Raw genomic sequence first — 14589 nt, 5'->3', positions numbered from 1 at the left:
TCTACCGAACAAAACAGTCCACAGCAACAACAGTTCAGGAAAACCACTCCCGAACAATACAAATTATACAAGAAATCAATCACCATATAACTCAAGTTATAGAGGAAGATCACCAGAACGAAGAAACACGAATAATTCATCACAAAATCACTACAACAGACCAAATAGTCGAAATAACTACTCCAGATCAAATTCAAATACACAACGATTTGTTTCTAGATCTAATTCCCAATCAAGAAATAACTACTATCCAAACAACCAATCACGAAATTCATCATACAATAGGAATAGAAACTACTCCTATAATCGAAATAGAAGTTATTCAAACAACCGAAATCAGAATTACCCGAACAATCGATCAAGGAATAACTCATATAATAGATCGAACTATAACAGACCAAACAATAATTACCAAAACAGATCACGAAATAATTCACAAAATCGACACTCAAGTTATAATAATCGTTATAGAAATTATTCCCAATCACCACACCGGAATAATAATAACTATAATAATTCTAATAATCGCCACAGAAGTAGTACACCTAAACATCAAAGACAAATCAATCAAGTACAGTCAAATCCAGAAACAACATCAGACCCTCCAGGTATTGATGACACAGTAACTGATACGTTACAACTCAATCAAATAAACTGTACATCATCAGATTCAGAAAGTGATACTGAAAACACTCTTTCTATCAATATGATAAAAGTCGAAAATGACTATGAATCTGTCATATATGAACAACCTTTTTCATCACACATATATGAAAATCAATCAGAATTTCTTCAAAATTATTACACTACACCCATAAATTCCACACCAACGACGCAAGAAACAAACGAGATTAACACTACAGATCAAACCAATAAAAATACCAAAACAAAATGCTTGAATACAAACCACATTTATCAAAATATACAAAAAGAACAACCCAAAGAAAAAATTTGGACAATACCATTTCTCTTAGAAAGCCCAAGAAATAAAGAATTTCAACCACCAGACCTTGAAATAGATTTTTTAATTGATTCAGGAGCAGAATCAAACATAATAAACATCCCCACATGGAATGAAATAAAAACTTTACACCCAAAGCTAACACCTCTTGAAACCTCCAGTAAGTTAGCAACAGCACAAGGATCAACATTGATAAACTACGGAAAAATCCAATTATTTCTCCTCCCCACCAGAACAATGGAACAAAGCAAAATTTTAAATAAGCCATTTAAACAAATATTCCATATCACTGACATTAAATATAATATCATTGGAATACCATTTATTTCGAAGTACATACCAACAATTAACATACTAAATAGTAAAATATTAATCAAAGATAAATATACAAAAACAAAAGAAACATCCTTAACATTTTTTCAAAGATTAAATAAACAACCACCATTCTTTTCAAAATTCTACCCGATATTTAACCAACAAAGAAAACACCTAAAACCACTATCAGGAAATATCTATAATTTTTCAATCAAACAAGTTCACCAATATGATAAAGAACAAAACAAACAAAAATTTTATATGTCAGATTTTGAATTCAAACCTATTCACAAATTTTTCAAAATCACAATCTCATCCATAAAATATTTGAAAAATTCGAATTCAGATATCATTTCCTTACATGTCTATAACAACACACCTTACCAAGTAACATTACCTTTAGGACTTTTAGGATATTGTGAAACCAACGCTACAATATCACCAATACACGAAAAAGCCTATCGCGTAAATAGTATACTCCAATTACTAGATATTTGCCAATCTACAATTCTTAATGAAGAATTATCTATAAATAATATAATAAGTAACGAAAACAGAAATACGGATTATTTCACAAAAACTCCATATTTCAAACCTACATTCAACATAAGTAACTACACAGAGGACCAACAGAAATTTTTAACAATGTTTAATTTCCAACATTCACAAATAACACAAGACGAATTCGAAAAGTTAGCCAAACAGCTAATTGAATATTCATCAGTTTATGCAACATCAAAATTCGACGTTGGAAAAATCAGTTCATCACTACATCTCCCGTTAAAACCAGACGCAGTTTTCAAAAAACAGAGAGCAAGTAAAGTACCAATTCACTTACATGATAAAGTGAACAGATTACTCGATATTTTAGAACAATACAACATTATATCACCAGTAAACAAAGAAGAACAACCAAAAGGCAACACATTTATCAACCCTGTTATCATTCTAGCTAAAGGAGAATCATTAAAAATCGTTCTCGATGCTAGATACCTCAATTCACTTATAGATGAATCAAAATGTAATTGGCCCATTGAACCAATACAAGTTATTTTAACAAAAATAAACGGCAAATACTTTACAACCGCCGATATGAATAGTGCATATAATCTAATGCCACTAGATGAACAATCACGACGTTTAACACAATTTGTTATCGGAAACCAACAATATGAATTCAACCGCTTATTCTATGGAATATCCATAGGACCAGCAGCATTTTCAGCTTTTATGAGCAAAATTTTTAGACCACTAATACTCAAGAAAAACGCAATCACCTATTTAGACGATGTTTTTATGCAATCACAAACAAAAGACGAAATGTTCAATGTTTTAGAAAAATATCACCAAATACTTCAGAACGAAAATCTGAAGGCCGCCCCCGATAAATCACACTTCTTTTTGACAAGAGTTAAATTCTTAGGACATAATATAGAAAGAAAAACAATTACTCCATTGAAATCACGCATTGACGCTATTCAAAAACTTCAACCACCAACAAATAAAAAGAAAATCCAAGAATTTCTTGGAATGTTAAACTTTTTAAGTAAATATGTTTATAAAATGCAATTATATCTACGACCATTTTATAACATCCTTAGACAACAAAATAATTTTGAATGGAACACAGAACATCAAACACGATTTGAAGAAATAAAGAAACTTTTAACTGAACAAATTTCAAACACAATTCCAGATTCAAATCAACCATTTTATGCAATGTGCGATGCTTCGAACTTTGGCATCGGTGCAGCACTATTACAATCACATAATGGTACAAATAAAATGAACCTCATATCAGCAAATTCTCGATTATTCACTCAAGCAGAGCTACGACTCTCAACTCTAATGAGAGAATGTACAGCCATAATATATACACTGACAGAATATGAATTTCTGATACTTGGATCAAAACATCCAACAGTTCTATTCACAGACCATAAACCAATCATCTTTCTCTTTACACAAAAATCTAACCCAAACCACCGAGTTTACAGATTTCAACTAATTCTAATGAAATTTCCAAACTTACATATAGTTTGGACTGCAGGAAAAAATCTTGCATTACCAGACACCTTAAGTCGAAATACACCACCTGAATTACTTACACGAAAAACAACAGTTGAAATACCCAAAAACATAAAATTTTACCTTGCAGAAAACGAAACATCACCCCGATTGGAATGCAAATATGCAGTAAAAACTGATATTGAACAATCACAAATAAATAATTTACAACATTTCCCACTTTATTTAGATTGTCAAAATAATCATTATGAAGTTGATCTACTTGGAACATCAACTTTCAAACCAATCCCATATTCTCAATGGATAAAAAATAACACCCAACAAAAACGAACAAAACAACACCCGCCTAAAAAAGACCATTTTCCACTAATTGAAAAAGAAGATTTAACTGATAAAATAAATTTATCAGGACCACAAACAAATGATTCAAAATACACAATAAATCAAGTTTTTGACCTCCATGACCCACTTGATACAATACCCTTATCTAAATTAGAAATCGAAAACATTTTTCTCCCTCCAACAGAAACGATTACAATTTCAACACTGAAACAATATCAAAATCTTGACCCGATAATTAGACAACTGAAATCATGGCACAAATATAAAACTAAACCTATCAAAGCAGATTCAACCATTCTAGGAAACAAAACACTCCTCCGATACTTTCGCAAATTTAACAACACAACAATTAACGAAAACACAGACCTTCTAGAATACAAATTAAATGAATCCACAGTTCCCTGTCTCCCTATAAGTATGATTCTTATAGCTTTTAATATTTCACATACACAAAATATTAAAGGACACTCTGGATCAGAAAAAACATATTCAAATTTTATACAAAACTTTTATTTCCCAAATGCACCAATTTGGATAAAAGTACTATGCAATGACTGTATAGTATGTCAACTAAATAAACCTTACCCAAATCAAAAACAAATAGCACAAAAACAAGATTTTAAAGGACAAAGTTTGTACTTTAATCATCGTATCTCATTTGATACTAAAGGACCAATTTCACCCTCATCAGAAGGAAACTCCTACATTATGGTAATTGTTGACGCATTTACACATTATGTAGCACTTAACCCAGTACCACATTGTAACGCTTATTACGCTTACACAACACTCTATGAACACTGGATAGCAAAATTCGGACTACCAGAAATTTTAGTTACAGATAACGGTACAGAATTCATAAATAATGAAATTATCACACTATGTCATTTATATAACATTAAACACAAACCACGTACATCTCATGCACCTTGGACAAACGGCTTAGTCGAAGGTATGAACCGTTCATTACAAGAATATCTTAGATGTATCATCAACGGAAATGATACAAAATATACCGAATGGTCAGCAGATGTAAAATTATTTCCCTTAGCATATAATTCACAAATTACGACAACTCTAGGAATGTCACCATACGAAATGGTTTTTAACCAAAAGCCACGCAAACCAATAATGTTTACAGCAAATTCTCATAAAAACGCACAAGGTTATTGTCAACCAAATAAAGACTCAATTTGTTATAACCTACCTTTACATACACACGATGAAGATCATTTTCATCACCCACAAATTCTTAAACTAGCCTCCGGTACACACACCGAATGGATTCTAAATAGAGATAAAAAACACAATGAAATTTATCAAAAAATAACAAAAAAGTTATTACAAAGACAAAACATTAATGAACAAATCAATTCACGTTTTACACCAGCCTCCGATTTAAAAATTGGAACATTTGTTTTAATACCTAATTTTAATACTCAAAAAGGAATTTCTAAAAAATTACAACCCCTTCGAAAAGGACCATACCAAATAATTGCAAAACCCACTGATGTCACATATAAAATTACCGACTCAAACAAAAAAGAAATCGTTCAACATCGAAACAACCTATTACCTTATTACCCAAAAGAATACGCACTCCGCGAATTAACTCAATTATATTCTTTCACAGGATTAAAAATCATTCAAAATGAACCACATCTGAAAAACACAGAACAAAATGATAACCCCACCGAAAATCAAAACACAAAACCAATCGCCACCAAAAACAATACACAAAACCATAAAGAATCCCCAAAACAAAGAAAAAATAGAAAAATGACCGAACAAATAATACCCCAAGAACAAATCGACAAATCAGAAAATAGAAAAACAACAAGACTCCGAAATCAACCACGTAAAAACTATAAAATATTCATCCCCCAATCTAAAATTTTAAAGAAAGTAGAATTTCAAAAGTAATTTTAACATTTGCTTCACAATCTTGAAACCTCCGAAACATTTTTCATTTACATTTTTCAAAATAACATGCTGACAAGTACGTAATAATTCTAGTTCAAAATAGACCAATAGGATTCATCCAATCCGTCACTTTCTCTAACTCAAACTAAGACCAATTAGACGAATCATATAGAACTCCAGGCACATCTATAACTATAACTTTACGACCTCCAGGTCAAAAATAAGCAAACCACTCCAACTTGACAACTAAAATAAATATCACCATAATACCGTACCCCTCCCTTATCTAATAACCCAAAGATCAACAATATTTCCCCAACTCAGACCACGAATACCCCCAAAGCAAATTTGTTAACTTAGCCTAAAGTAACAAAATGAACATTTTAATTAGCCTAAAGTATAAAAATCTCACCATACCCCGGATCATTTGACAAACAAAAATAAAGAAAAAGACGACCTCCCAGTCACCATGAAAATTGCCCCCAACAAATTTTTACAAAACTCAACCCACTTGTCAAAAAACTAATAAATAATCCGACCACACTAGAAAATCGCCTCAAACAGCAAAAAATATTCGACCAAGAGATCATTTCTTAAATGCTCTTCTCTCAATCAGTTACTCAAATACTCATAAATCTTAAACATTTTTTTACAATACTTGAAACCTTTATAATATTTCTTTTTGATATACTTGAATCTTTTCTAATAATCCTAATCATTTTTTGTAACATTTTTTAAATTTTCTACACTATTCTCGAACTATTCCTCCAACTTTCCAAAACCCTTGATTATATCCACAGGTACGATTTATACAACTTGTCTAAATGATACGAACAATTTTCAGTAGAACCGATATTTTTTTATTGTTTGTAATTTTCATAACATTTTTATCATCCCTCATTTTGACCATCTGTAAATGTATAAAGAAAGCAATCCTCACATTTGCCCTAGCAACAGTCCTTCTAATTCTTTTTTTGGAAGAATATTATAATAAACACAAAATTTCTCACTAAAGTAAGAATTCAAAAAACAATCAAAAATTGCTACCCAACAGTCACAGAATCAGTCTTCACCGACATCATCCCAAGATAACCAAACACCACCTTCAACTACTCAAAATCCTCAAACATCTACACGAATTTCTTTTCAAGACAATCCATACACTTTTGAAGAACGACATACTCGTTTATCAGAACCACTAGAACCAGTTCAACGACAAGCACCTTTAAGCGAACCAACATATAACCTATATCCAACACTACCACAAGAACTAAGTAGAATAAAAAATTCTAGTCAAAACCAAAATACAGTCGAAATAAATAGACAAATTATACATCCTCGACGAAACAGAAATTTTCAAACTCCCCGAGTTCATTTTGATATACCTCAATCCCCATCACAAAACACTCCAGAAAACCCCATTGGTATATTACCAGAAACCCCTACGCTTCTTTCACAACGTAGCACCTCAAGCCTACCATCAGATTACTTAGGTTCAACACCAACATCTGAGCAAATACGTGAAAATCCCTTTAACCCCCCAAACCAGGCATCACGACTACCATATTGGACTACACATTCATTTACACAAGGCGAACCAAATTTAGTCAATGACCCCATAGATATTTCTACGGATACAACAACATCCTCATCACTACCAGAAACATTATCACTACCATCAACACCATCAATAAGCCAGTTTTCACCACCACCCTTTAACTTAAACTTTCCAAATAATCTCGACGCCAGATATCGAGAACAATCATCAATAAATATTCCTTTAAGACTAGATTGGAATACATTCACAGCACCTCCACCACTATTTGGACAACATCAAGAAAGTAACCGCCTTCATAACTGGGCACTTAATAGATTACAATATCGCCAAGATATTCACAACGATATCCGTGATCACAATATTCAAATACTCCAACAAAACAGTTTACAATTAAAGTTTGAAATCACAGTTAAGTTAAATAATATTACCCAACATCCCTACCCATTAAATCCACCTAACATAACAGCTCAATCACTACCACCACCGTTTATAACTACTGAAGTAATATACAAATACGACAGATATACCAAAAACACAATTGGCTACATTACATTTTATAATCCATACTCAGGATTATCATACACATGTATATTCTAAAATTATTAATTTTTCTCCAACTCCTTTTTCTAGTAATCTCAAATCAAAACATAAACCCTTCTCCGCGTACAGGACCACAAGATTTATTAGTAACACATTACGATTGTGAAGAAAATGAACAAAAAACACTACACAAATATGCAATAAATCAAGTATCACAATGTGAAACAGAACCACAAGCTATAGAAACCACAGATGTAATAGCAACACTCTATTCAAAAGCCCGAGCAACAACAGTTACAGGTTATAAATTCACAGCAACATTTTCCGAAAAGAAAGTACATTGTTCACAAGTCTCGAACGGAAACAAAAACCGACTTGACCATGAATCATTCTATCAAAGTAATATAGAACGTCTTTTACATCTCAATCCCGACGATTGTAAAAATGAATTACTTAGACTAAACATCACACAAAATAAAAACTCCGCTAGAAAGTTAGTTAATTTTCAAGTTTTTCCAGACTCTGTACATCAATCACAACTTGAAAGACACCAAGGACATATAAAACTAGACGAAAAATACCCGTATAACGGCGCACACGGACGATTAACCTATGACCTACACGATAAACATTGGATACCACACATTGGTATAAATGACCCATCAAACTGCAAAGCAGACACAAAAAATAAAGGATACCAAGAAATAATGTTTTTCGATTGGAAAATACAACTCGAAAAAATACAACTAACACGAGATTTATCAGATAATACAATGATCTATCAAGGAATCCGATTACCTTGTAAAAATGATCAAGGTTATTGCGACCCTACAACGAGAACACAAGCAACCATTGTTTGGTTCCCCGAAGATACATGTACAACATTTCAAGTAGCAAAAATACACGCTCGTATGATAAAATTTCACGAAAAATATTTTATACAATCAATTCCATATGAACAAGTCCATCCATCACGAAAACTAAGTTCTAATTTTAGAAACATAGACAATATAGAAAATAAATTGACACGTTTTCAAATATATCAAGAAACAGAACTTGCATGTAAATACAGAAATCCACTTCACAGAACACAATACTCTGAAATATTAGTTGAATACGAAAAAGGATTTGACATGACCACTGGAAAAATAAAAATCGACCCATATGCCACAGGTCATCCTTTAAACGAAGGAACATCCTATATACCAGTTAATTTCGAAAAAAGCAACGGACAACCTGGTGGACATCTAAAACCCCATGACACCAGAAGCACACGCTTACAAGAATTATCACTAATGAACACTACATATTTCGGTAATATCCACTATGATATTCATTTAGATATGAAACTAGATTATACAATTAGCCGAATTTTTCAAGAAATGTCACTCTCCGAATTAGAAACACTACACCACCTATGCGAATTAGAACGAACACAAATATTACAATCACTTGCACTAGCAGTATTAAAAATACCCTATGCAGGATACTTATTATCTGGAAATAGATCAAATTTTTTAGACTATGAAGGAAACATCTTATGGTTTTATACTTGTACTAAAAAAGTATCACCACTATACGTTTTTGAAGATAAACGATGTTATAAAAGAATCCCTATCTTTTATAAGAATAAAGTACATTTCGTGGATACACTTTCACGAAGAACCTATTTCTGGGATACCGCAGTCCCATGTGGATCAGAAAACAGCCACAATGTAGTACAACTAAACCCTGATGAAAATAAATATTATCTTCTCACTCCATATCCCACATTAATGCAATCACTCAAAAAATTTTCACCAGAAAGCATTCGCGCTATTGCTCGAAATCCAAATATAGACTTACAATCAATAGGAATCTATTCAAAATCAGATATTCAACATCACATTAGAACACAACAATTCCAGGAATTATTAACACAAATGGACACTATACAAAGACAATCAATAGACCAAAATTTACGCAAACTTGCAGAAACCGCAGGATTTGCCGATATCTACACGCAAGACTATAGCGGATATTTTAAAGACATTAAAGATTATATATATCTAAACGGTGAAAAATACCGTCCCCAAGATATATCACCTATCAATATTTTTAGCTTTGTTACACTCAAGAATGAAATTCTTGATTTTCTAGGATGGCCCTACTACATCTTAGAAAAATTGACTATTTTATACGCAATGTTTAACTTTATTGGATTTCTTTTCTCACTTTTAAAAGGAATCTACAACACATGTGCTATACACACACAAGTAAACAGACAAGCAAGTGTAGCACGCATACTATTTGCAGGATTTTTTGGAATCTTTTCTACATCTATAAACAAAATTCTTTTAGACGCACAAATAAAAGAATATAACACAAAAATAACAACACGACAAAATACATACGACGAAGAACATAACAATGTAGACATAACGCCAACGGCACCACAATTACCACCCCTACCAAATAACCATCCACTATCCCTAGTCCCACGAAATTTTCGAAATTTAGCCATCACACATAATCCAAATTTTCGACTCACCACATCACAAAGTCCCATTCAACATATAATGACACACCAGTCACAAGATGATAATACTTATGAACAAATTATTGAACAACCCCATACCACCGCTTTTCAGTCTCAAAATAATCATTTTTTTAGCCCACGATGAGCCGCCAACTTGGATCACTACACCGATCAAATTCCCACCCAACCAATCTTACCTCTCCAATCCCAATAATACCACTTTTTGCTTTTCCGCCACCCGATTTCCCATCTAGTAATGTAACATCAGGCATGAATTCCGATACTAATTCACACATCTCAGTTTTATATTCCATCTCACAACTCAATAACCCGAATATTGAAACCCCCGATGAATTCGCCGACTCAGAACCATCCCCATCCAATAATTTTCATAACTCTTCTAATTTTTCTCAACCCCCTTTTCAACCCATATTATCCAATAACCCTGACCCAATCACTCCCACACCCTCTTATGCTTCCCAAGTTACCCCAACCTACTCCTCATACCATTCTGACCAATCATCTCATTCTCCAGACACCCCCCGAATCTCCCCAGAGCTAGATAATTTTATTACCCTTCAACAACAACCCTACCACCTTAATACCCCAACCATAAACCAAATCTCCTCCACAATAAATTCATCCAACCCCCCTACCCCTACACCCTCTTCAAATTATACTGAATCATTAGCACCATCATCCACATCAACTGAATCTTCACTCAACACTAATAGAGCTTACCGCACTTTTAAAAGAAAGTTCCCCAACCATCCTTTCCCAGCAAAACCAGGAACAGCCCGTGAATACATCAACCACCCCAAGCATACTAACACAAAAGAATTTTTAGCCATCACCTTACCCTCATTCCCACAATACACCTTAAACACCCCCCACGACACTAACGAAACACGCAACTTCGTAGATGAATACGTTTTAATGCCCACTCTCTCTTGGACCTCATATTATCATTTCACTAACCCTCTTTGCTTACCTTTATCTAACACTCACATCGATATAGAACGAAATACGGACATGCTATATCGACTCACTACACCACTAACACCTAGACAATTTACATACGTTGGATATAAAAAATCACTAAAAACACACACTGCACCTAGAGCTAACGAATATACACTCGAATACTATGATCACAACATCATCAGAGCTAACCAAGATCAACTCTTAGACGACGATCGCTTCGCTAATCCACAAATTACCGAGAAATTTTTCATCAAGACACCATATACATTCACACTAAACATCTTCGACCGAAAGTTTGATCACATTATTTCAGAAGCACTAACAGACACACAAGCATACGAAAGTTTTAAAGAACGCTTCCAAATATTTTCACTAACCTTTCATTTCCTTGCACCACACGAAAGAGATTTACACTGCTCACACGATATTATGTTGCGCACTAAACAAACCCACACATATAGTTATTATCGCTTCATCCAAAATCACTTTGACTTACACACACCCTCTAGACAACCACACCATCGCTTTCAATTCATTAATTCCAAATACACTTCACCATTTTTCCTAAATTTCACATATTGCATTAAAGATACTAACCTTTATGGTATTCTTCGCAATTATGATCCCATAACCCAAATGTACATCTTCTGTCCCATCACCAAGACCTTCAACGCCGAAGAATCCCGACCCTTCCTTATCCCGCACGAGTTTGTACAACCCATAGAAATCCCAATTTTAGAATTCATCCACAACACTAAATTCAATCACAAATTATATAATCTAATCCAAAACACACCCTATGAGTTTGCAGTTGGCACTGAAGAACTAACCACTATTAAGGCACTTCAATTGCTTTGGCCACTGCTTCAAACTAAAAATATCATCCGCATCTTAGCTAAACTACTAACAACTTCAGAACTAATTCACGACATCTTCCCCCACGGTTTTTTCCCCGACGACTAACAGGTAAGTATGAATTAAATGAATATAACTAACTAATTAAAATATTAAAAAACTCACCATACTTTATTCATGTTTTCTTTAGATTTTTAGCCTTCATCCGACGATCACCTACAAAAACCACAAAAGACAAATAAAAATCGCAAATTTCATCAAACAGATTTCAAAAATTCTATTAATCTCTTACACTTATAAATTTATAAATTTAATACCAATGCAGTAAATTCATTTCTAAAATTTTCCCCCACAAGCAGTAAATCTAATTATGATGAAAATTTGTATCTTAATATTCCCCCATGACTAGCAGTAAATTTCTAAATTCTATGTAGTAAATTAAATAAATGCAAATGCAGTACTAACCTTTTGATATTTTCATTTATTCGCACAGAAATTCTATCCACACTCGCACAGCTCGCCCACGAAGAATTGTTTAAAATAATGAATTTCAGTTTCAAGTTTTCACACTCAACAACTCTAACATATAATAACATGTTTCAAACTTTCCTTTAACCCGGTTGGAAAGGAATCATATACTAAACAAAACTAACCAACGCAGCTTACTAAATACCACAAATCATAGAATAACAGCATGACTTAGAAAAGGAAACCAACGGTACCCAAACCGGATTAACCCAGTTTAAAACTGGATAATTTATTCTTTTGAAGACTATTATAAAGTCTAAGAAAGAAATAATAAAACACAAAAAAGTCGAAAGACAAACCCATACCACAAACAATTTGATTTTTGAAAAAAGGACACAACCAACAAAACATAAGTAAGACCACAACAAACCCAACATAAAACGTTGTCACATAACAGGACCTCTCACAAAAAACCGCATGAAATCATACTCCCACTCCTGGCCTAACCCACCAGGAAGGACGTCCTGAGCATGCTCTATAGCCGGCCTAACCCACCGTGCTACACCCACGCTTTGTGACCACACCTCTATTTTTAATAAGAGCTACTCAAGTGTGAGTAACTCTTCAAAATAACCGAACTAAAACAAAAAGCTTTTGTGAAAACAACTAACTAAAATCATTATTAAAAAATATTAAACTAATAAAAGTTTTATAAAATGTAAAATCACATGATGCAATATATAGATCAGAATACAACACCAAGGACGAACATCAAAAGACAAGACGACCCCACTACACTCGAGAGAGAATGACCAACTACAATCGATATGCCGCTCACAATCACAACTCAAAGGATTTAGAGTACGACTTGACCTCGCAGAAAAGGACTTCATTGAACTAGACCAATGACCACCTCGATGTTCAAGTATACGTACAGATCCGAGTAACCAGGCATCCCCTCCACGCACAATCTCCACGCCATTCCCAAACTAGATCATACACAAAAGAAGTTCTCCACGCAGAACAGAAAAACCTGACATAGCAAACCATTCTGAAATCAGATTTGAGTTTGTTGCGAAGACTTAGTCGTTGTCACTAGAAGACACAACGTCTTATGTCTCTAACTCCAGCTCCCTGGAACTTCTTTAACAAAAAGGAAACAGAAGAAATAAGATGTTCGCCAAACACCAACTTCCATCATCCATCCTTCGAATTGCAAAAGAACTATTCTAAAAAACTCTGTAAAACCCGGATGGGTGGAACCTGATCTAAACTACATTTTATGATTGGATAAATTAAATGTTTTACCAATGTAAAGTATTTAATATTAACCAATCATGATCCATCTAACTAACAACCCACTTATTTGTAAGTGCTGAAGTTACTTGTAATTTCAGCACCAGAGAGATTTGAATTTAACTTAGAAATTAGTTGGACTCTCCCGAGCACTTCAGCAGCCGCAATAAACCAGTATACCCTAGATCTATTGAGCCTAGCAGAGACTAGTTAAACAACCTGAGACTAGATAGTATAAGAGTAAGATTAGGATCGGTATTAGACTAAGAAGTTGCACGAATCTATCCGGCCGAAAATAAGATAGCGTGACGAGCAGACGGTGTACCCTATCCGAAATTACTCTATGAGTTATACACTTCGGTCCTAACTCATTATTGTTTTCTCGCAAAAACATAATGCATTATAATTCAATTGAAATCCATTATAATGGATTATTTATTTAGAAGAAAATCACATTAAATTAGTTTTTTTTTTTTCAGTTTATTTTCGTTTTGCGCCGTGCTAAAATTTTGCAAGAACTTCTGCATTTATTATAAGAGTAATGCGGAAACTATGCAAAGCGAGTGTACGGCCTACTTCATTTCTGAATCTAAATTTTCTCAAATTGCAAAAGGGTTCCGTAAACCTCTCCCCTCTAACGTTTGCCCCTTTGCCCCCATCCCCACCTGACCACTTGAACAACCCACCCTCCTTCCTCCCACACACTCTTGGAAAAAACCCCCTTCACACCTGAACCATCCCCTCACAGCTGAACCACCCGCTGCTGACTTGAACCACCCCCTGTTAGGGGGAGGGTTTGGC

The sequence above is a fragment of the Symsagittifera roscoffensis genome, chromosome 6 (assembly GCF_963678635.1).
Source record: "Symsagittifera roscoffensis chromosome 6, txSymRosc1.1, whole genome shotgun sequence".
Classification (NCBI taxonomy): Eukaryota; Metazoa; Xenacoelomorpha; order Acoela; family Convolutidae; genus Symsagittifera; species Symsagittifera roscoffensis.
This window is presented reverse-complemented; position numbering follows the sequence as displayed.